Here is a 22217-nt window from a genome sequence, read left to right as displayed (position 1 = left end):
AAAGCTCACTGATGCTCACAACAAATAAATATCAATACAACACATAAATATCAATACAACCAAGATATATGAAAAAGCCTTGGTAATCGATTATTTTTTTGGCTTGGGCCCCCCGGAGAAAAGACAACTCTACGTCTATATGCGTCAACTTATCGAAGAAAAAAGCTTGTGGTGGATACTGGAAGAGATTTTCAAAGAAATCCGCATCTACTACAAAACCAAAACAGTAACATAGGATTAGTACGTGGTGATAATCCAAACGTTAACAATTTCCTCAAACGATCAGCGGAGCAGGTAGAGTTCCAATATCATCTTACTGATAGTAACGACGATATACGTTGCCATTGTAAGGGAAATCCATTTGTTTGTTTTTTTTGTGGCCGAAAAAATTATTGGATATGCGCGATCATCCCTAATTATCTGATGTAATCTTTTCAAAACGTTTACTCCTTTTTTCATTTTTTCCATTCAAGGTCTAGTGATTTCCAATATTGGATTTCGGATCTGCGTGTCCCATGTATTTTTCTTTTATTAAAGAAGCTTTTGCTATGTTTTAGTTTTCATACATCTGGCATGAAGAAGAATGACAGGAGAAACAACGGAATAGGCTAACAGACCAAAATCTGATATCATGCTGAAGCCTGGTTGGAACTAAACCGCTTGGCGGCGCTGTGCGGTGGTAGGGCAGTTTTGCAAAGCAGTGGGAACTGGGAAGGGAAACAAAGATTCAAATAGGCATTTCGAGAGCATAAACTCACTTCTTCAGAATAAAAGAAATTCACTTCAGCTATGTTGATTATGCAACAAAACTTTGCTACAGTAGCTAACTTCTTCTAATGTTGTAAACACAAAAAAAACTGCCCTACCACCAAGTAAACCATCCCTAATCCCCGTTCAAAGGGGCAAAGCGATGGGTTTTTATTTTTTTTAGTGGGGCTGATTAAAAATTTTCTTTCGGGATGTTACCTTGTTAGCCGTTGTTAGCCTCATTCGGAGATTGAACCCTATACCTTTATCACTTAGATTGGTAGCGTGCATCGCTAACTGCTGAACTATTTGGTTAAGATGCACTTGAACTTAGAATTTTTAGAAAAAGGGACTTATATATTCTTGCGAAAACTTTCATATAATGTATAGTGTATACGCAGCCGACGGCCATTTGTTTTGATTCGTATTTATAAAGCTGTGAAGGGAATTACCGCTAGCATTTGTTGTTGAGCATTGTTAGTATGTTAAAAAAAACTCTAGAATTAAATTATTTATTCCCTACAAAGTGTCTTCTATCTACGCATACATTTGCCATTTATTGTCACCACAAGTGTGCCGATGTGTAGGCATATGGGGTAGCCCTATTTTTGTTTCACCCACTGATTGCAAAACGGGCGAAGAGTGGCTGGGATGACAGTACGTTAAAAGGATATTAAAGGTGCGCGGCATTTTAAAAAAGGAAGTTAGGGTTGACAGCAGCCAGTTTTTTTCAAAAACCACCGTCGGATGAAATTTCTTTAGACTGTTTTTGGGGGATTACACTTAATGAGGTTCATTTCTTTTTTTTTCCTAGCCATCAAGGTTAACATATTAGGAAGAAACGTGACAATCATGTCTTGTTTCTTTGCATTTCATGAAACGGACAACAGGTTTCTTACCGACACAAGACATCACTGAGTCAATTTACATCGTTACCTTGGTTTAATGTCCTGTTTCCGTGCCGAACACGGCCCCAAGACCGACCGCCATTGCTCCGCTGATGGTAACTGGTTATCATGTTAGCTGAGAATTGTGAAATAGAAATAAACCCACATTACAAAAAACACAGGACATTCTTGTTTATGATTTTGTATTTTTCATATTGTTCAAATTTAAAGTTAGAACAGAGAGACTGACAACAGCTAGTCCGACCTCAGTTAGAACCATGTCTTAATTCGAAAAGTTTCTGAATTATTCACAGAGACAACATTTTGAAAAGATTACATATTATTTGGTACGATACAAACAAATAGTTCTAGAGAACTTTTTTTTCTGAGTAACGAAGATAGATCACGCTCGACCTTGATTAAATATGAGGTAATCAAATTAAATAATAATAGATATCAAATTGACGTTAAGGTCGAGATGGATCGCGGTTACACCATCTCGGTTATCTTATTCGTCGGCACCTACATCTACAGCCAGCAGATAGGCAGACTTGTTGCAATAATCAAATACATAAAATAAATCATTTGTCAGATTAACAAACTGGAAAATTTTTAAAAGAAGAGATGAGAAAACTTAAGGGCGTATTGGGCTCTTCCAATCTTGGGAAAGATCGAGAACTTCAATCTCACTTCTCGTTGAAGTTTGAACTCGTGTCGATAAATCAACAATGAGTGCAGAAGACGCAGGAGCCGCTGAACGTCTGTCTCCGTTGTGCAATCATGGCTGTGCGTCCTTCAATCTAAATGAATATAGACCAACAAACGCAAGACCAAACGCACAAAACAGTTAGTCAATGAAGAATAATTAAAATCACAACTAATTTGTTATACCTTTCATTGCTGGGTATAGTTCCACGAGAGCCGGGAGCGCGGTAATTTCTAGCTCCACCGCCACAAGACAATCCATTATCTTTGCGGAAATTATCGCCTCGAGGAGCTTGTCGCGAATCTCTAAAGTAGTCAGGATCACGTGCCGGACGACGATGATCACCATTGCGATAGTCTCGTCGATCATCCATCTTCTCTGCTACAGCTGGGACAGCAGCATTCCTTTTATCCTCTCTAAAAAAAGTCGTGTAAAAGACGACAATTGTCGTGTTTTTGTCGTGAAAAAGCGACTTTTTTCATCGGTAATCAAGCAATAACGCGTGTAACTTTCCGTTTACATTTTCCGTCGATTGTTAGCAACTAATCCCCTTCAAAAGGATAGGAAAAAGTATTATGCTGGGGTGTGAAAACCATTCATCAACCCCACCCACCATCAACATCACCCTTAATCAACCCCACCCAACCCAACCAATGTTTTAGTATCTAAAATAATTATGATAGTCGTTTTCTACTCATTGTATTTTTCAGCTTTAACTGGGATTAAACCCATGAGCTAGAAGTATTCGATTCATAGCTCCGAAAACTGGCAACTGAGCTACTTAGTTATTGATTATTCAGCTTAAAACAAATATCATATTCGAATCGAAAATACGACAATTGGAACTTAGAAATTTTTCTGAAAATGAATGATACACGAATGTATAACTAAGCCAATTGTATAACAAGCAAGAAGCATATACATCAAATGGTTTATAGCCCATATATTTATATTAAAATATGTGTTGACTATGCAGCATTAAATTTCATTATTCCCTAATTTTTGAATAAAGACTTTGCCGTTAATTACAAAAAAGGGCAATGAATGCAACGGGTAGCAGCCATGTTTCTCCTACTGATAGTCAAGTGGGTGGTGGGTGAACACCTGCTATTAAAAATATAGAATGGGGTAGGAGAGGACGAAAGGGGGATTAACGGGGGATCAGAAGCATGCCGCCTTCTAAGGGCGAGTTAGAGTACAGTACCCTACAAAAAAATCCGAACAGCAATTTTTTTGTTTTAAGCCACCTATCAATATATCGGGAAACTTTGTTTATAAATGTAGGGGGCTAGGAACAAAGCGAAAGATGGGAATAAGGACATGTCTGGAATAGCCTTAGGCTCGTTGTCAATTTTTGGACAAGTGACGAGAAAACCAAAAAGCTGAGGGAATAATTCGTTGTTCATTTTTTCGCGCCATGACAATTCAAGACAGCCTGTCTGATTTTGTTCATATTTTTTGGGGGGATGGGGTGGAGACATGGTCATGGGCTCAATGAGCCTATAACTCCCTTTTTAATTCTTCCCAGTTCCCACCATTCGCTTTGTTCCTTGCCTCCCAAATTTAGGTCTAAAGTCAAACAATTTCCCGAAATATAGATAGGTGGCACAAAACAAAAAAATTGCCGTTAAGATTTTTTTGTAGGATACTGTATTTGATTGGTTTGATTTCAAATTCCCAGCGGGATTTAATTGGAGATCGATCTAGTTGCAGCTTCTGGAATGTCCACGTTTGGTTGTGAATTAAGGAAAAATACTCTTTTTGCATTGCTATTATAGGTGGGCATCTGGGGACGCCATGGCGTCAGTGAAGCTTTCTTGTTTCAAAGGCTCGAAGACTGACTGTGATGACATGGCCCACTGTCGCTTAGGCTCACAAATACGTAGAGGATAGGAAGAGTGGCGATGGCGTTGAGGTGGATATACAACATCTTCATTCTGTGTGATTGGAATGTCTTCTGCGGAAACGGCCGATGAGTTGCTGACTGGTTGTTATTTTTAATAGGTGGATCTCCTTCCCTTTCTGATCCCATTTGATTATTCTCTTCCAACACATGATGATCTATGGACTGTTGATCAATCTCTTTATAGTCAGATGTTGTAGTCACTAGGTGTGATACGATCCACTGATTAGTGAAGTTTCTTGTGAAGATAGCGTTTTCGGGTCGTGGGAGATCTGCTCATGAGAGATGACAAAATTGCTAATCTTGATCTCCTTTTTGTCCAGGATCCCATAATCTGTTGGTCTTTTGATTAGTGCAGTATACAACAAAGTAACACAACGTGCTTTTAGAGCCAAGCATTTTTAGTTCAGCTTCGGGAAATAATAGAGCCGAAAACGCAAAGATTGGATAGGTCTGGTTAAGACCCATACCATTTTTTAGATAGGATATTATGAGTGGCTTTGGTAGTGACACGATTTATTTTCAGACCGCAAAACCGCTAGCAATGGTTTCTCCCCATAATTTGTTTGGTCGATGCCTAGCATGAATGAGGCATCTGGCGCCTTATACGATGGTTCTGTTGGCAATCTCCAATACTCCATTTTTCTCTGGTGCGTGGGGTGCTGAAGTCTCCAGCCAGATTCCCTTTTCTGACAACTATAGCTCTGGAAGTCGTGTCCGATGAATTATCCTCCATTTTCAGATCTTAAGGTGTGAATAGTCCGTTTGGTTTCTGTCCACAAGTAATTGCTTAATTTTCTGAAACTTTGGATTTTTGTTTCAGGAAATATATCGTGCGGAAACCACTGTAATCGACTGTAAATAGAACAAAGTACTTGGAACTCAATAAGTGGCCGAGTGCATTGGTCCGCACACATCATTATTGTGGATAAGCTGTCCCACCTGCAGAGCACGAATTCTTCCGTTTTGGAATAGGAAACGTTTCGTTTTCCCATCGGCGCTGCCATAGCAAGGCTCCGAAGGAGTAAAGCTATTTACTAACAAGATAAATCCATAGACTGATTTACTGGAGGTCATCGTCAGTATCTTGCCGTAACTAACATGGGCTAGGCGTTAGGAGCATACTTCAATGGATGGAGGAGGTGCACAAAGTAGGTGTGTGGGTTTTTACTGATTCAAATGGTTGATTAATGGAGATGTACAGACGATAGAGTCTCCTTCTGATTCTCTTTCCAACCATTACGATCGCATTGTTTTGTTTTAGAGAGATGACACTGGATCAACAAAGTGGACCGTTATACCGACTTCCGTCACACCCACAATCGATTAAAGATTTGACCAAAGTCCTGGGATGTATAGAACAGGCTTGATTGTTGCTTCGCGTTTAATACCATTCACCACTGTCATAAAATTTCACTGTGGCCAAGTTCTGTTAAACGGATGCCACTAATGCCATTGACGAACCAGGAGAAGGGTTGACCAGTGTGAAGTTCTTGAAAAAAAAAACCTTGCTGGCCGGTCATACGCTGTGTGCCCCCTGAACCAGTAAACCCATCTTCAAGGTTTTTAACGAAAATACAAGTATCTTCAGACAGGAAACTGTTATCTTCAGGTTGACGATATTGATCTAGTACCACTACTTCTGGATCATTTCTTTGTTGGGCTTTGTCCCGTTTGCATTTATGACATTTATCTGCTATGTGATAATTATCTGGCAGTATGTGCGGCGAGGAGGTGGAATGTATTGAAGATACTGCCTTGATTGGCCTCAACCTCTTTGCCACCTCAACTTCTTCCTCTGGTCATACGCGTTGTGCCCCAATGAGGGTTTCTCTGAAAGCTCTACGCAAAAAAGGCTGCATCGTTGGAATCTTGTTCGCCTTTGTATCCACCGTTTGGTCATGCTTTCTTCTTCCAGTATTCTGGACGTGAGTAAAGTCGGTGCTCTTTCTTCCGCCAGTACACTGTCTTAATCTGTTATTAAACTGCAATAGCTGGGTTACAGAGTAAAAATGATCTTATCCATAATTTGTGTATCGCTCATGGGTGCATCGAAATCAATGAGCTACAACGCCATCGTTTCCATTTTGGTCACATGTGACATAAGGTCGTGATCTGGGTTGTATTGATATTTGAAAAACTTCTATTGTAAGACATGCTGTATTCAACGACGTTTCCTGTTGGGCGGACAATCGTGTCAAAATTTCGAGCGTGGAACGGCAGTTAATTAAGGTCATCTGCTGCTCTGCTGACTTTCATTTGTTGCAACAAGATTATATGTGACCATGACGTCTCTTCTCATCCAATCATGTTCGGCGTTGATCACGTTGTCTTCCCAATCGTATTCCCCAGGATGGCTTTCATCTCTAGTCACAAAATCAACAAGGCTATGTTGCAATAGTAGAAGCCAACATCCCAACTTCCACAAAGGGAAGTTACTATCATTGAATTTGGCTATATGATTCACTTCCCTTAGGGTATTTTGTGCCATCTCGGCTACAGGGCCGACTCAATGGTCAAGTTCGACAGAACAATCTTAATATTGATAGGGAGGAAAACGTTTATCGCTTGGTGACATGTGTTATTAGTTCAGAATTTATACCGTAACAGAGGAGTCTACTTTATTTTTTTTTAGTTTGTATGTTTATGTTGTTAGTGCGGTGTTCTTCTTTAGATATTCACAAACTTATTACACACGTGTATGTAATTATGGGTGTGGGATCATACTGAATAATTAGGAATGGAATTAGTGCATTGTAATAAATTTGAGATCTGGGTAGCAGTTCGACCGACTATTGCAAAGGAAAAATTACTACGCAGTAATCGAAGGTCACGGTACTATGCAGTATCTTGAATTTCTCTATTGCACGCTTTTTTTTCTTTTGACAAGACTACCTTCGTTTATGTCGTGAATGTATAATCTGACTGAATAACCAAATGAAAATAAGTATCTGTCCAATATTAACGTATTCAAAAGACATATACCTCAATAAATATTCTTTTTCTTCGACTATGATAACTTGAAGCATAAAAAGTCTGTGGGTTTTGGTTTGTACGCACGTCTCTGAAATAATTTTCGTACGATTTGTTTGGGCCACTGAATTGCCTTTGCATAAAAAATAAATTATTTGCTTGTAATATGGCGACGGCTGGTTGAAATTTTAAGGAAAAGGTGCCCTCTTAACTTAACATGGCACAGTTAGTACTTTCATACTCTACCTTTCTTTTGATTTGATGAATATTGCAGAAGTGGAAATTGGCGGCCCAACAGTGGTCGCAATACTTGGTTGTTAGACTTGTATCATCCATTCCTTTTTGAAGCCCATTACAATTATTTTTTCTTAGACATTTGTTTGAGGTTTTTGCTTTTGTGTAGTTGTGGGTTGGTACCCAGCTGAAAAAGAACTGCAGTATTTTGCCGAAAACTGCAGTATTTTGCAAAAAAATGTAGTTTTTCTACATTTACTTTAGTTTTCCATTACTATATTTATTTTACTGTAGTTTATCCTTGTAAAACTGTAGTTTTATTAAGTCAGTTTTTCCAAAATTAAAACAACTGCAGTTTTTTATATTAAACTGTAGTATAAATTTTAAAAACTGCAGTTCAGCAAAATGTATTTTAGTTTTTTATTACTATGTTTAGTTTACTGTAGTATAAATTTTAAAAACTGCAGTTCAGCAAAATTTACTCCAGTTTTTAGTACTATGTATCTGTAATACTGACGTTTAAACAGTTGTTGATTTATAAAAATAGTTAAACGAATATGAAACTGTACGTGAACAATACATTTAATAGGAATTGTTCACACACACATATGACTTGGCAGTTATAAAAATGACTGAAGTGAAAAAAAATTATTAAATATTATACAGCAGGAACACATTTAATCCATTTCAAATCTACAAATATTTGGGACAAATGACTAATTCTTTAAAAATAACCCGTTCCCGAAATGATTCTGGGACGATAATCTTCATAAAATTAGCGAGATTACTGTTTCTTGACTTGACAAGTTTAGTTTTTCTCTATATGCAGCCGCGTTACAGAATTATTTAAAGTCTATTTAATAGTTTATAATAAGTCCATTAACCACTTTAGGCCTATTTAGTCAAGTAGATCAATTTTCATTTGCACTTAGCCATACATCACATTTTCCAACTTGAAATATTTTTATGTATCTCCCCTTGCTTATAATTTTACCAATTTCTTAAAACGTAAGTAGTCTAACCTATAATGTTAAGTCTAAGTACTATAATTGTATTTGTGAGTGTTTTCGACAAACACGCCCGCTACCTTCTTACTCCTGTTTTCTAAACTAACAAAGACTAGAAAACTTTTAAGTCCATAGGTTATAGAAAACAAAAATCATAACCTAGTTCATAGATGTCTACTAATTTTATAAGTCAATTGGTCTAGTGGTTAGCGAGATGAATTGCCAACTCCAGAATTAAAAGTTCGATCCTGGCCCACGTCGAATCTTTTTTATTCGAAGTTATTTAACAATGATGGTAATAAAACTGCATTTTTTATTGAAGAAAAACTACAAAAAAACTATAGTTTTGCGGCCAAATTACTCTAGTAATGGAAACTATAGTTAAACTACAGTTAAACTGAAGTTCTTTTTTAGCTGGGTACAATCTATACCCAAATTGAACATGAAACTATGCTTCTAACGCAGAAGGTAGTGTGGCATTTCGTGGCTAAGAAGCAAGAGATTGGCAATTTACGTATTGAAGAAGCAATGCCAGGAGCAGTACAAGCAGATAAACGCCAGCCTAAAAACCACTTTCAAAGTTTTTTTTTGACAAAATCCTGGTAATAGTGGAATTGTTACATTAAGATTCGCCACTAGTTTTTAAGAATAGTTTAGATGGATATTTTTTTCCTACTTGTCTTTATGTCACGCTTGAATTTTCTTACCATTTTTCCCGGGGTTTTTAGTTTTCTCCTACTTTATTACCCTTTCCTAATTTCTATTTGTTTGCAATGTTTCTAATTACCTAAAGAAACTGATCAACAATTCTTGGTTATTCGAGTTAATAACCCTATGAATTATAATAACCAGTAATCTGAAACAGATGCCGATGTAAGGTATTACTGCATGCATACACCTTGTAAGCTGCCCTGGATAGTTGTTGACGTGTTTGACTGGCCGTTGTGTTTGAGAAGGGGTCAACGAGCCTATCGACTTCACTTCATATATCCATACATTAAACAACAAACACAGCTGCAAGTTTCAAATTAGGAGAAGAACAAAAAAAACTTGGCCGGTATATTGCGGACCATCTGATTTTGGGAACTTAAGTATAACATGACATTATGTCATGCTTATAGGAATATCTTCAACAGCGATTCAATTTGATTGATATTTTTTATAGAAATATCAAGCCAAAAAAACATCAAAATTGTAAACATTTTACAACAAAACAAAGAATTTCGCAGTAATAATCAGGAGGTCACCATCTCATGTGATTTTTTTTGTCAAAAATGAATACAATTGTGGATAGACTTAAAATGTAAACATAGCATTCGAGCAATTTGGATCTAACTTGTAAAAAAGGAGACCGTGTGTTTGTTACAAAAAAATGACAAATATTTTCGATTTACTTAGTGTAGTGCATTGAAAGGACAGATGTTTCACAAGAACTTGTTTGAACGGTTCAAAGTGTCGTACATATTTTATTGTATATCCATCTTAAAACATACCACCAGTCGTTATATAACAATGGTATTGAAAATGCTGTTGTTTTTGTGGTAAATAATTAGCAAGTGCTTTTGGATAAGAAAGCAATTTAAAAAATCCTGTGAAAATGTGCTTGTTATTGTACTATAACTTTTCAATTGCTTTACAATATAAAAATTTGTTATTTAAATTTTTATCAGGATGCCCGTCACCATTACCAAAAATAGTTTCATACCAATTGAAACACCAAAAAACTAAAATAACGATATTATAGAAAATTCTGTTTCCTCTTGCAATTGGTAATCAGTAAGTGCTATTGAGTAACGAACCTATGCCAAATAAAGCCATAGTAAATGAGCCTCTTTATGGTATTATACATTTTCATTTGCTTTGAAATAAAAAAATTATTAATTTTCTATTTTCATCAGGGTGACCGTTATCGTTACCAACAACAGTTGACAAACCAATTGAAACCATTAACAATAAAAAGGGAGCCGATTTTGTTTTCAGAAATGCTGTCGAAACAAAAATTAAATCAAGTACATGCTGGTAACGTGATTGATGCAACCAAAGAACTTATTATTTAATAAGTACAGGTAACCAAATTATGGCTGTTATTTCTGTTCTACAACAAAATAGTATTGAGGTCATTTGTTTGTCTGATCTTCTAATCTAGGATTACCTTTTTTCATCTTATGACACAGCATTCTGAAAATGATTCTGGAATGATTCAACAGAGAACTAATCTGCCACTTGCCCATTTCGACATCTTTAAATATAGAAAATTACCTAGATCAGATTGCCCAACTTATGGAGCAAAAGTTAGAAAAATGTTTGATAACACTTTTAAAGTTTCAAATTTGTATTGATATTTGATTGAAATTTACCTATTTGAGTTAACTTTGCGAGACATCAATTCGATTTGGCTTTTGATCAAACTGACTTGTCAAGTGAAGAAGAAGGTTCTGAATAAGAGAGAGGTAAAAGACCCAAATGATCACCTGTAAGACATTGTCATTTTTTAAAGACACCAATCATGATTCAAGTGACATAATTTTGTATTATTTGAAGGATTATATATATCAACACAAAATTCACTGGATATTAGTGATTCTGTACCTTTTAGTCATCTATGTCACAGTAGGCTAGATGTGCCCTTTATCAACAGGTAGGAATATTTAATTTAGTGTAAAGTGTTTTATGCCTTTATGTGCATTAGTATGTTTTTAGAGTCTGATAGCATGGAATTAGGATCTTCATGTTTTGGTGATGAAGAACATTCCCAGCATGATAGTCAACCGATAGACAGCCCAACGCTAAACGACAACGTTGAGGGTGAAGCCATTGACAATACACCGCCCATTATTAGAACGCCATTACTAGTTGTTTCAATTGGAATAAGGGGAGGGGAATTAAATGGATAGAACCTCAAAGAATTAAGCCAATGGGACCAATACAGACGAAAGCGATTGACCACACACTATATACCGTTGTATTGTTTTTACAGCCCCGTTAAAGTGCATTTCAAAAGTATTTTCTAAAAATGGGTCCTAAAAAGTCCAATCGAAAGGATATAAATAAATATAAACCCAGCATAAACTCGATATTATCCCTGTCAAATTTGAATGTCTTCATAATTGTGTCTTCAGAGAAGTAGTTGGGGGTTTCTGCGTGTTTGATAAAATGGTAGCAATTTACTCATCCAAATATTTTGTCTAGCTCTTTTGACTAGTTCATCACATGATTCAGAGTTCTCGTCATCACATAAAAAACCAAACTCTTCTAAAAAATTGTCTTTGGCGTTTCCACGAGCCATGTTTACGTGTATTCAAAACTGCGTAGTTGACGGCTATTTGTGAAAATACAGTGTTTTCGTTCTCAAATAATCGTATATTTTCACATATATAATGCAAATTGTATACACACATTGTTGCCGTTGTCAAATTGAATACAATTTTGCAGTCAAAATAGCTTCCTTTGAAAGCTTACTTTCTTGAAAGTTAGGGCTCAACTTTGGAGTTTTGAAATTGAAGCAGGCTACTTACCTTTTACTGGTTCTACTACAACTACCACAAATTTGGATGAGAATACCACTTGAAGAAAAAAGCAAAAAAAAAGTAAAAAAAAAATTGCTTTATTGACCCGTTTGAAAGTAAATTAAGTTACTTCAAGCAAGTAAAAAATCGAAACCTGATCCCGGGAACGTCTCTGTGTTAGTAGAGAATCTTCAACTGATGTAAATTTACTGTGGATTTGATTTGAACCTAGAAACAATTAAAAATTGTAGGAAAAAAGGATGAATTAATTTAAAGATTAAAATCATTTAAACAGCAATGTAATAACTATTGTTATTCAAACAGTTTCTGTTAGACAGTCGATGTATATATAATAGGATCTATATTGACGCGTAGCAAGAAACGTCAATATTCATCCTTTATTCACGCCACGAAAAAAAATATGAGTTTTACCGCGACGACATGCACGGGAACTATCCCACCGATTGTGTCGTGACGCGTATACGAAAACGTGAGATTGCATTCGACAGCAATCGGGATACGCTGCAATATCGATAATTATTTGCTAGTCAACAGAAAATGGCAATTTAGCCATGAATTCAGCAAAATATTACCAAAACTTCGGTAGAAAACGTCAGAAAATCACGACCTTAAACTTCAATCTAACTTACAATGATTCGACGATAAGGGAGAAGACGTTGTAAGATCATTCCTGTAGAAAAAACAATCCATAACAATACCTGTTAACAAAAAATAAAATACATCTGACAATAAAAAATGGAACATTTATGTCCAGTGAAGAAGTACTGCTCCGGGATAGCCACCAACTAATGATAAATCTCAAAAAAGGTCGTGCCTCTGCAAATCTTCGATGCCATCCAGGCCTTACCACACTCTCTGACATGAAGGGAAACTTTCTACAGTTCGCCTATTTTCTCGGCAGCGGCAAAAATATTAGCTAAGCCATTTACGACCTTGAAGATAGTCTTGAGTTCCTTGGCCTCTAGCAAAGTGCACAGTTTGGAGGGACGGCATCGAACTGGCACAGCAAAGCAATCCGCTCGACATTTTTTATTTGTTACCACAAATTTGTTGTCAATCTGGATGTTCCAGCGATGGATTCCCCATCCCCCTCCTTCGGTATGATTAGGACGGGCAAAGAAGCTAAAAATAGAAACGGTTAAATGAAAAAAAAAGAAAACTGGAATAGTTTACTGCTGTCGGGCCGCTGCTTCGTGATCGCAACTGATGGGCAAACTGCTGACGGATGGTGCCGCCTCTGCAGAATTCCGCCGGGCAACTCGGCAACGTCGAGGGAATCTTCTTCCGATTCCTTGACGAGTTTAGGAGCCTCGGCCATTTCTTCCGTCCTCACTTTTGCCACCGGCGATTCCTCGTTGGGAACCTGGGCAAAAATGTAAAACAAATTTAAAAAAGAAATTCCAGTGGAAGTTGCTAAAATGTTATACCTGGACCTAGTCGAGAGGCCCACCCGTTCAATTACGTGCTGCGAGCTACCCACCAGGGTGTTGACGCTGGCCAGCAATGGGTTGACGTTGATGGAGCCCAGTGCTGGAGCAGGTGGCAATGTCGCCCGTCAGGTCGTCAATGTCGATATCGATGGCTGCCAGCGGCGCATTGTGCCCCGTGCCCCCATCGACTAGTGGATACTTAAAGTTGAACGCAAAAATCACAGACGATCCGGTTATCCAAGCCCGACACCAGGATCTCACTGGGCACTGCATCAGGTCGTTTTATCGACGTTTCGCCCATCAAACCGCCAACCACGTTTGCCGCCCGCTTCTGGTCGGCCATCGGCTGGCTGGCAGAGTCCGAGAGTCCCATAGCCGTGGCCAGCAGCTGCTGGTAGAACTCTTAGCGGAAGTTAGGCGGGAAGGCCAGCAAGTGGTTGCGGAAATCATTGGAAATGATCTCCAGGGCGATGATCTCGATGAAGTGTTGGCGGAGTTGGTACTTCTGGACCTGCGTGATGAGCTGGATGATAGCTAATAAGTCGAAGACGCAGACACCTAGAACACCTAGAACGCCATGATATTGCTCACGCTCGACCCTGGAACCAGTGGAACGTCAAGGAAAAATGAAGAAAAAGCACGAAAAAATCAAACGAAATGATGACAGGATGAATTCCTTGCCCAGCGGAGTGTGTATGATAAAGTTTGGCAACTGAAGAAAAAGAAATTCGGTGGAAAAAGGCTGAGGGACGTACTTGGTGGAATCCGCACGTACCAGCAAATTAAAGACCCCGTTAAAATCAAACTATTATCAGAGCCTCTCAAAATTCTACGACCTGTGTCGTGTTTCGCTTTGATCTGACAGAATTCCTGCTTGAATCACAATCAATCAAATCAAGTAACCTTTCATTTTCTGTAAAATGTTTGATGATGATGAAGAAAGCTAAAACACCGAAATAAGCTTATGAACTTTTTTTCATTATTTTTTTGTTGCTATCTGCCTGAACCTACCTTCTGTCGAAATCCAGAAATCAGGTTCCCCGTTGAGTAAGCTGCTGCTGTAGCCATGCATCCTGTCATGTTGTTTTCAAGCAAGAAAGTGTTGGCTAGTGTCGAGAGAAAGCTGGATCCTCGTGATTGTCAGTTTTTACTTCTACTTGCTGCACTGGACTGTATGAGGGAATAAACACACATCTGGGCGATACGAATTCTCAATGGCACCTAAACATGTCATTTCAACGACTCCCTTTGTCTCAATGATGAGCGAAGTATTGCGATTTCCCTGATTCCAACGAATCAGTGCAGTCAACTTAAACGGAGAAATTTAAATCAGGTCTGGTGGGAAGCGAATGGTTTAGGCAGCAGTAGCCCTTTTTTTCCTTCGAAAATTGAATAATACAATCAGTTCACATATAACGTATCTATATAAATCTATAACATATAAATATCGACTGGAGTTCAGACATCATGAAGAGCAGAGTGAAGCTGCTCCCCAGCATGAGTCAAGTAAGGCTGAGGGTGAAAAAATCCAAATAGAAGTCAACCAAGACTCTCTTTTCAAATTATTCAAACTGTTGCCGATGATGCACCCCACATTAAACGAGGTATTACGGCACCAAGAAAATACTATGAGACATTTGAAATTACTGGATCAAAAAATGGAAGGCATCACAAGAAAACTAGTAGGCGTACACAACACTGGACCATCTGAATCGGAGCATGTTGCCAGATTGCTGTCAAAACTACCCTTAAACTCAGTAGATAAAATGACTGAATTTCTAGGAGAAATCAATGATGCGATTGCTGATAAAAGCATTACGATTGAGTATTTAGTAAGTAAAAATTAAAGGTATTTAATGGACTTATTTGAATTGTTTTTTGTTTTGTTTGTTTTTTTAACTAGAGAAATGCACTCAAACTTGAGGGAGGCTCGACTGCAGAAAAACTCACGATTAATATATTAAAATCCGTGGTTTCTCTTGAATTAGCAACGAAATTTACTTATTTTTGAGTAAAAACTAAAGACGGCGAGGGTGACAGACTCGCGTTTAGCACTACATATATTTGCTGTTAATTATTGAAGAAATCTGTTAGGGAAAACTTTCTGAAATCCGAGTTGGATGAGAAATGTTTTAAAAAACATATTTCAAATTGGCTGAATGGAAGTAAGGATACGAGGAAAAAAATTTAAGTTGTAAACGGGGAATCTGAAATTGATAATTTTATTAACAAATTATGTATTCCGTGTTATTAAATTAACTTACTACATTTTCAATTACATTCTTTCTGCATCTCCAATAAAGAATGTATAATGATTTTCAATATTTTTCTTCGTATTGTCCCTGAGGGTAAGGGTTCAGATTTTTAAATTTTAATAGCGTGTAAGTCTATTGTAAACTGTAAGAGATAGCACAAATTGGTTATCTTTCTCTGTAATATAATAGGGGGGAAATTGTTTGTGGAATAGCAGTTTATTTAGTGAGTGTTTGTAAAGCATAGACATTTCGTGAAACCTTTTGTTGATAATGAGCAAGATTATGGTGAATGAAGGGAGAGAATGAAGACGATTTGGGAGAGAATGAAGACAAAGTATTAAGTGAAATGGAAATGGAAAGCAGAGGAAGATGGCGAGTTCACAGAAGAAGAAGAGATTTTGGAAAACAGAGTAGCTGCAATTGCTATCAAACATCATCTATCAGGAGCTGCTGTAAGATCAATTACTAATTTACTTATCAGTTTAGGTCATAAGAATTATAAGGATCGACGAACTATTTTAAAGACTCCTCGGACAAAACTTGGTTCCTCATATTTTAAACATTTTGGGTTAATCAAAGGGCTTGGTCGTAAATTGAAATCTGGCCTTCTTGGTTCAGCTGGTGCTGAATTACAAATAAGTATTGGCGGACTCCCGCTGTGTAAAAGTCGTCCGACGGTTTTCTGGCCAATTCTTTGTAGGGTTAAGAACGCAAATGATAGCAGCCCATTTCCAGTGTCTATGGTTCTGGAAATGGCGAGAAACCACCTGATTTGAATTTGTATCTCGAGCCATTAATCGAGGAACTTTAACACATTGAAATTAATGGAATTGAAATTAATGGGAAACTGTATTGCTGCAATCATTAGCATTCATTTGTGATGAACCTGCTAGAGCCTTTGTTAGAGGAACAGTTGGTCACACACAAGTTTTCATGACTGTGAAAGATGCGATGTTGTGGGTAAAACAAAAATGAGACGTCGTGTATTTAAATCATTAAATGCACGGCTCAGTACTGACGCAAGCTTCCGTGACAACGAAGAAAACGCCTTTAAAGTAAAATGCATTTTGTTATCGAAGACTATATCCTGCCCAGAGGAAATAGAACCCCGCGCACCCCTTTGTCTCCTCTTAGGTTCTTCCTTCGTCTCTTCTTTCCATTCTTCCCTTGGGGCTGGAAATGGCGACATTTTTTTTTAACCGCGGTAGGGATGTTTAAAAAATAATAATAATAAATAAACTACAATGACTATGGAGGGGAAGTAAATCTTAAAATATTACCTGATAACTAAGGAATGTAGTTATCTAATTAAGAATAGCAACTGAAGACGACTGAAATTGGAAACATTAATTTAACTAAAAATGACACGGGCGAAACTCCATAAGCCGCCATGCAAGAGTTCGTGTCCGAATGGAAAGACAAAGGCAGAGTGAAAAAAAGGGGACCGACCCCTTTCTTCCCCACTCTATTCCTCCCTTCCTTGACTTTCCTTCCATTCGTACCCTTTTCTTATGGACGATGTCAATGCTTTTGGGTTGAGGTTGCACCAAACTGGTATAAAACCTATCCAAGATGGCAACCTCGAACCTATAGATTAGAATGTGTTACTAAATGTTGTTTAACTGAAATTATTTATTGCCTGCCAAAACATTGAATTGTTCAATTCATTTGTTTTAGTCGCATACAAAATTGAGAAACAAGTTCAACAAACTACAAGTTTTGTCTGGTATTAAACAGCTAAACAGTGCTTTCTAATGATAGAAATGTGCTGCCATTGATAAACAAAAATGGGACTTGAAAGTTGAAACATATATAAAGACGACTGGTTGATTATGTGCTATCCTTTTAGCCCTATCCCTACTGACCCCGAGTTCTTGGATTGCTTGTAGTGCCTCTAGCGGATAAAGTACTGTACTGCACTGAGGCTACGAAGGGTTTTGCAGACGAAGATTATTTTCCCTCTGTTTTGGTAAAATTCTTTGCCGGCGTTTAAAAGTCCTAGGTAATTTTTTCATAAACATTTTTATTAAGAATTCATATTGTATTTAATTTTGACGTTTGCCAATTGAAAAAGCAGAGAAATCAATTGAATCATTGCAATTGAATAGAATTAAGCAGAGTGTAGAGATGAAAACGTACACTAGAGGGCAGGACAAGTAGTCCAAGATTGGAGAAATCGGAGGAAGGGTAGCAAGAATGTTGGCGACAGTTGGCCATGTTAATTCTCTTATTGAGAGAATCAACCAGTGGTCTTTATCTGTGCTTGAAATTATATCTAATACAAAATAGGATGAATATACTTCTTGGTTAATAAAATGTGGGGATGTTCTGTTTTTCTTGAATAGTTTTCTTGAATTTGAAGTTGGAAAAGCTTTTGAATTTCTATCCTCGAATGTATGGGGTGCCGTTGTACCTTTTTACCAACAAAGAAATATTAAGCAATAAATTAAACATTACAATAACTTAAATCAATCGTGATCTTGTATTCTAACAGAAATCTAACATTCATTACACAATTCTAACATTCATTTAACATTAATTAAATACCAATAACGCCGAGTTAACACTCTTTTAATTCAAATAAAACATACAAAATGAAATGTAAAATTAATCAAACCATCTATCGATTAACATTGGAGAAAACAATCAATCTTTCGGGTAAGCTATTATTTAATAAACCATGTATTGGCAAACCTAACATTAAATCAAACGTCATTCGCAATCTAACAGATAAATTGATTGCGATAAATTAATCAATCATGTAATCAAACAGTTTATTTTAATAACAATTTAAAGGAAATAGATATGGTTAAAATTTTGAAAATGAATATTTAATTCTATTCCTTGAATCAATCAATTAACAAATGAAGTGTAGAGGCTAACCTAAAAATTAGAAATAAAGAATCATTAAAATTGTAATGTAATTGAAGTTTGAAAAACAATTAAGGAATCAGCAAAGCATTTTTTTGTTGGGTAATAGACTCATTAGCTTTGTGGAATACTTCTCTGTCAGGCCACTAGAGGCATCATAAAATAACAGAAGTCCGCAGAAGTACTCATACGCACGTAGTAGCCTACTCATATTATATATACGCAACCGTCCGCAACAAGCAAAATTTGTCCCGCTCATATATAGGGCGAATTAAAATAAACGTGGAAACTCAGCGAGAGGACTCCAACAACAACAAAAAAAAACGAACGAACATGGCAGAATTTCTAGATAGTTCCACAAAATTGTAGGAAAATGCATTCATGCATTTTTTGCCGTGCCGATATCGAAAGCTATCACCGGAAATCTGGAGAAATTGTCCCATCACAGTTGCGCATATTGGTTGCATTTATTCGTTTTTATATCACGCTCATTTTCTGATACAAAATATATTTGGGAACGTGGATTTAAAATTTGTATTCGTTATCAGAAAATAATTTTCATATTAAAACGAATGTGAACCAACACGCGCGAATCCAGGGACACGTTCCACCAGTGCATTTTCAAAAATAAAAAAAAATTGATTGATGACTGACGCACCTTGTTTGCTACTTTAAAAGTTGTCCCTGATCTCTGCGTGAAGCCAGTCAATTTCCCGATTCCTTATTTCTGGTACATGTATACGATCTGAAATAATTTTTCGTAAAAATGATGGGGGCGAATGGGGATGATGGTAGATCGCCATTCTAGACATAACGAAATGGCATGAAATATAATGAAAATCAAGTACAGAAATCAAATTACAAAATTAGAAGTGCAACAGCATCATAATTGGTGTTTTGTGTTGCGTGATTCTAACCGCTAGATGACAAAGTTTAAAAAAGGGGCGGGGAGAAAAGAATGGAGGCAAAACCATTCGCCATATCCCATATGAGTTGTTAATGCTCCGGGGTTAGTATAGGCTACATTATTTCTGAATTTTTGTTTTATTTTTAATTTGCCCGATTGAATAATAGATAAAAGGTTTGATGCAGGTTTACGGAGCTATTATTTTACATTTGATTTTAAGGTTAGGTTTGATTGCAAGTTAGATTTGATAAATCTAATATCCCTTGTTTGACGCTATGTTACCCTTTGATGTTTGTTTAGATAAGTGTTTTATATAATGTTGTTTGTTTAATTATAGATTGATGTTAAATGATAGGTTTGTTGTTAAAAAGGTACAACGGCACCCCATACCCCATACGAATGCGACGTGCTAGCTCAATTTATCCTTGGGCAATAGCATTAGCTACTTTAACATAATGTAATAGCTAAGGAATTTATTTTCTCGAGCCATCCATCATCGAGTAAAGCGCACACATTTTTTAAATTATTTACAATTAAACTGAAGTGAAATAAAACGAAAAAAATAAATAAAAGAAATTGAATTAGGGCATACGGTTATAAACAGATAAAATATAGTTATTGGTAAAAGAAGCGAGACAATGCGGGCAACGTAATCCCACCAAATAGTAGTAAGTAAATCAAAAAGTTTGGCGTATGGTATTGATGGATTTCTCTGTCGTATACTTCGTCTCAACTCTGGTAAAAGCAACGATGTAGAGGAGCCGTCACGAAGAATATAAATCTGCATAACCAAAAAAAAAAGCTACATGGAGACAGAAAAAAGGAAAAACGAAATAAATATTGTAAAAATGTCAATAGCGCTTAAAATTATATTATTTGAAGTTGTCGACGAATCGGCATTACCTTTCATTTTGTCGTAAAGTGACTTTTCCCGGTGAATGGCCCTTTTTAAATTTCATCCGGCCATTAAGAGAAACATTTCTCACAATAGTTTGTTTTACAAATTCGTTACAAAGTCTCGGATAAAGCCATGGTTTTATTACATATTATATCTTGCACGCTATTGAGGATGCTTCTAAGTCCTTGGATTCTTTATTCGGCGACGTTTTCCCGCTTAAATATTCCTTCCCCATTTCCTCGCAAAGGCATTGAATCAGAATAGATCCTATTACATCATATCCATAAATAACTGATAATTTTCGATAAAAAAAAATAAAATAAGATATTCAGACCAACCATCTTCAGATCGGTAAGCATGGAAACCAGGAATAGAGGCTCTGATGTCAAGGAAATCCATAAAAGGCGCTCGATTGTTCAAATTCTCTTGTGCTGATCCATTTCCCTCTGTCTTTGTTGTGGATGTTCTTTCAAAGGTTACTATGTAATAAGGATTTTAGAAGTTATCGAGTGAAATCTTGAGCAATCAAGTTTAAAATGTAGTCATGAATCAAATACTTTTTGGCTCGTAGCTAATCTGAAATCTTAAAATCTGTCCTGATGGGTGATTACCGTCGGTATTAAAATTCGATCGCGATTCGGACCTTCTGTCAGAAGACTGTCTAAAAGGTGGTTGATTTTCAGTGCCCTGGCAAGCTTGTATGATCCAAATTTTGGATTTCCGTTCAATGAAGGACAATCGTTACTGTTGAACTTATATTTAAGTTCGTTGATATTCAAACTTTTTCCATCGGTTCCTTCCACGACATTCTCATCTCCATGGGAGAGAATGCAAACAATGAGACTGGCGTATGTGGAGAAATCCCGTGATCTTAAACCTTCAATATAATATAAAAGATCTTTCTTCTTCAAGTTTTCGAAAATTTCCACGTCAAATCCCAAGCCTTGAATACCCCTGTCAATTTTGTTTGATCACGTTCAGTTCCGTCTCGATTGCTTCTTGACTGAAATAAAAAAAAATTTATTATTATCAATTTTACTTAAAGTGTAAACACTCAAATTATTTACATCATCAAAAATTTCTTGGTTAAAGATGACGGAGAGTCCCGGTTTGACTCCGTCGGTTATGTCGTAAAGTTTTTAATAATCATGGTAATAATTATCCGGCAGAAAATAATGGGAATCCAAGACTTGGATGAGGCTGCACCTTTCCTTAAGAACGAACTTGATCATTTGCTTCAAATTTCAAAAGAAGGTCTGCTTGTTCGTTTTGATTTGGCAGAGATGGATTCCACCTCGGATTCCACGCAGCACAATACACCGGATCAGAATTACTGTTGATTCTTTGCGAGTTGTTAAATACCGAAAGGATGAAGTCCGTTGGTCAAAACGTAGTGAAAAAAACATCCGAGGACAAACACGTCATCTGCAACATAATCCTCTGGCGCTTTTATCGTTCCTGTTTCCGAAATGGGAGCGATCCATCCGTTCGATCCTCTCGGGCCAGAAACTATTGGACTCTCCTTTGGTTGTTTACTATAAGAGAAATCTGACAGCTTCACCTTGTACTCGTCGGGCTGATCCATGTCGCTAATTTTAGCGATCAAAAAGTTACTCGGCTTCAGGTTTCGGTGGACATATTTCAAATTATGCAGATATTCCAGTCCTTTTGTGCCTTGCCATAAGATCTGTTTTGGTCCTAGTGATTTCTTGATTTTTTCCACAAAAATCTGTTCTCCAATCCAATTGGTTCCCTCATTACTTCTGGTACCGTACAGATCTTCCACGGAACAAATGCACCACTCTGTGATGACGTAACTGTATAGCATTGAAAAAGAATTTGAATTTTAGATTACTCTTTGAATATATTAAA

The sequence above is a fragment of the Daphnia pulex genome, chromosome 5 (genome assembly GCF_021134715.1).
Source record: "Daphnia pulex isolate KAP4 chromosome 5, ASM2113471v1".
NCBI lineage: Eukaryota > Metazoa > Arthropoda > Branchiopoda > Diplostraca > Daphniidae > Daphnia > Daphnia pulex.
The sequence above is the reverse complement of the archived record's forward strand: the minus strand, read 5'-3'. Positions refer to the sequence as shown.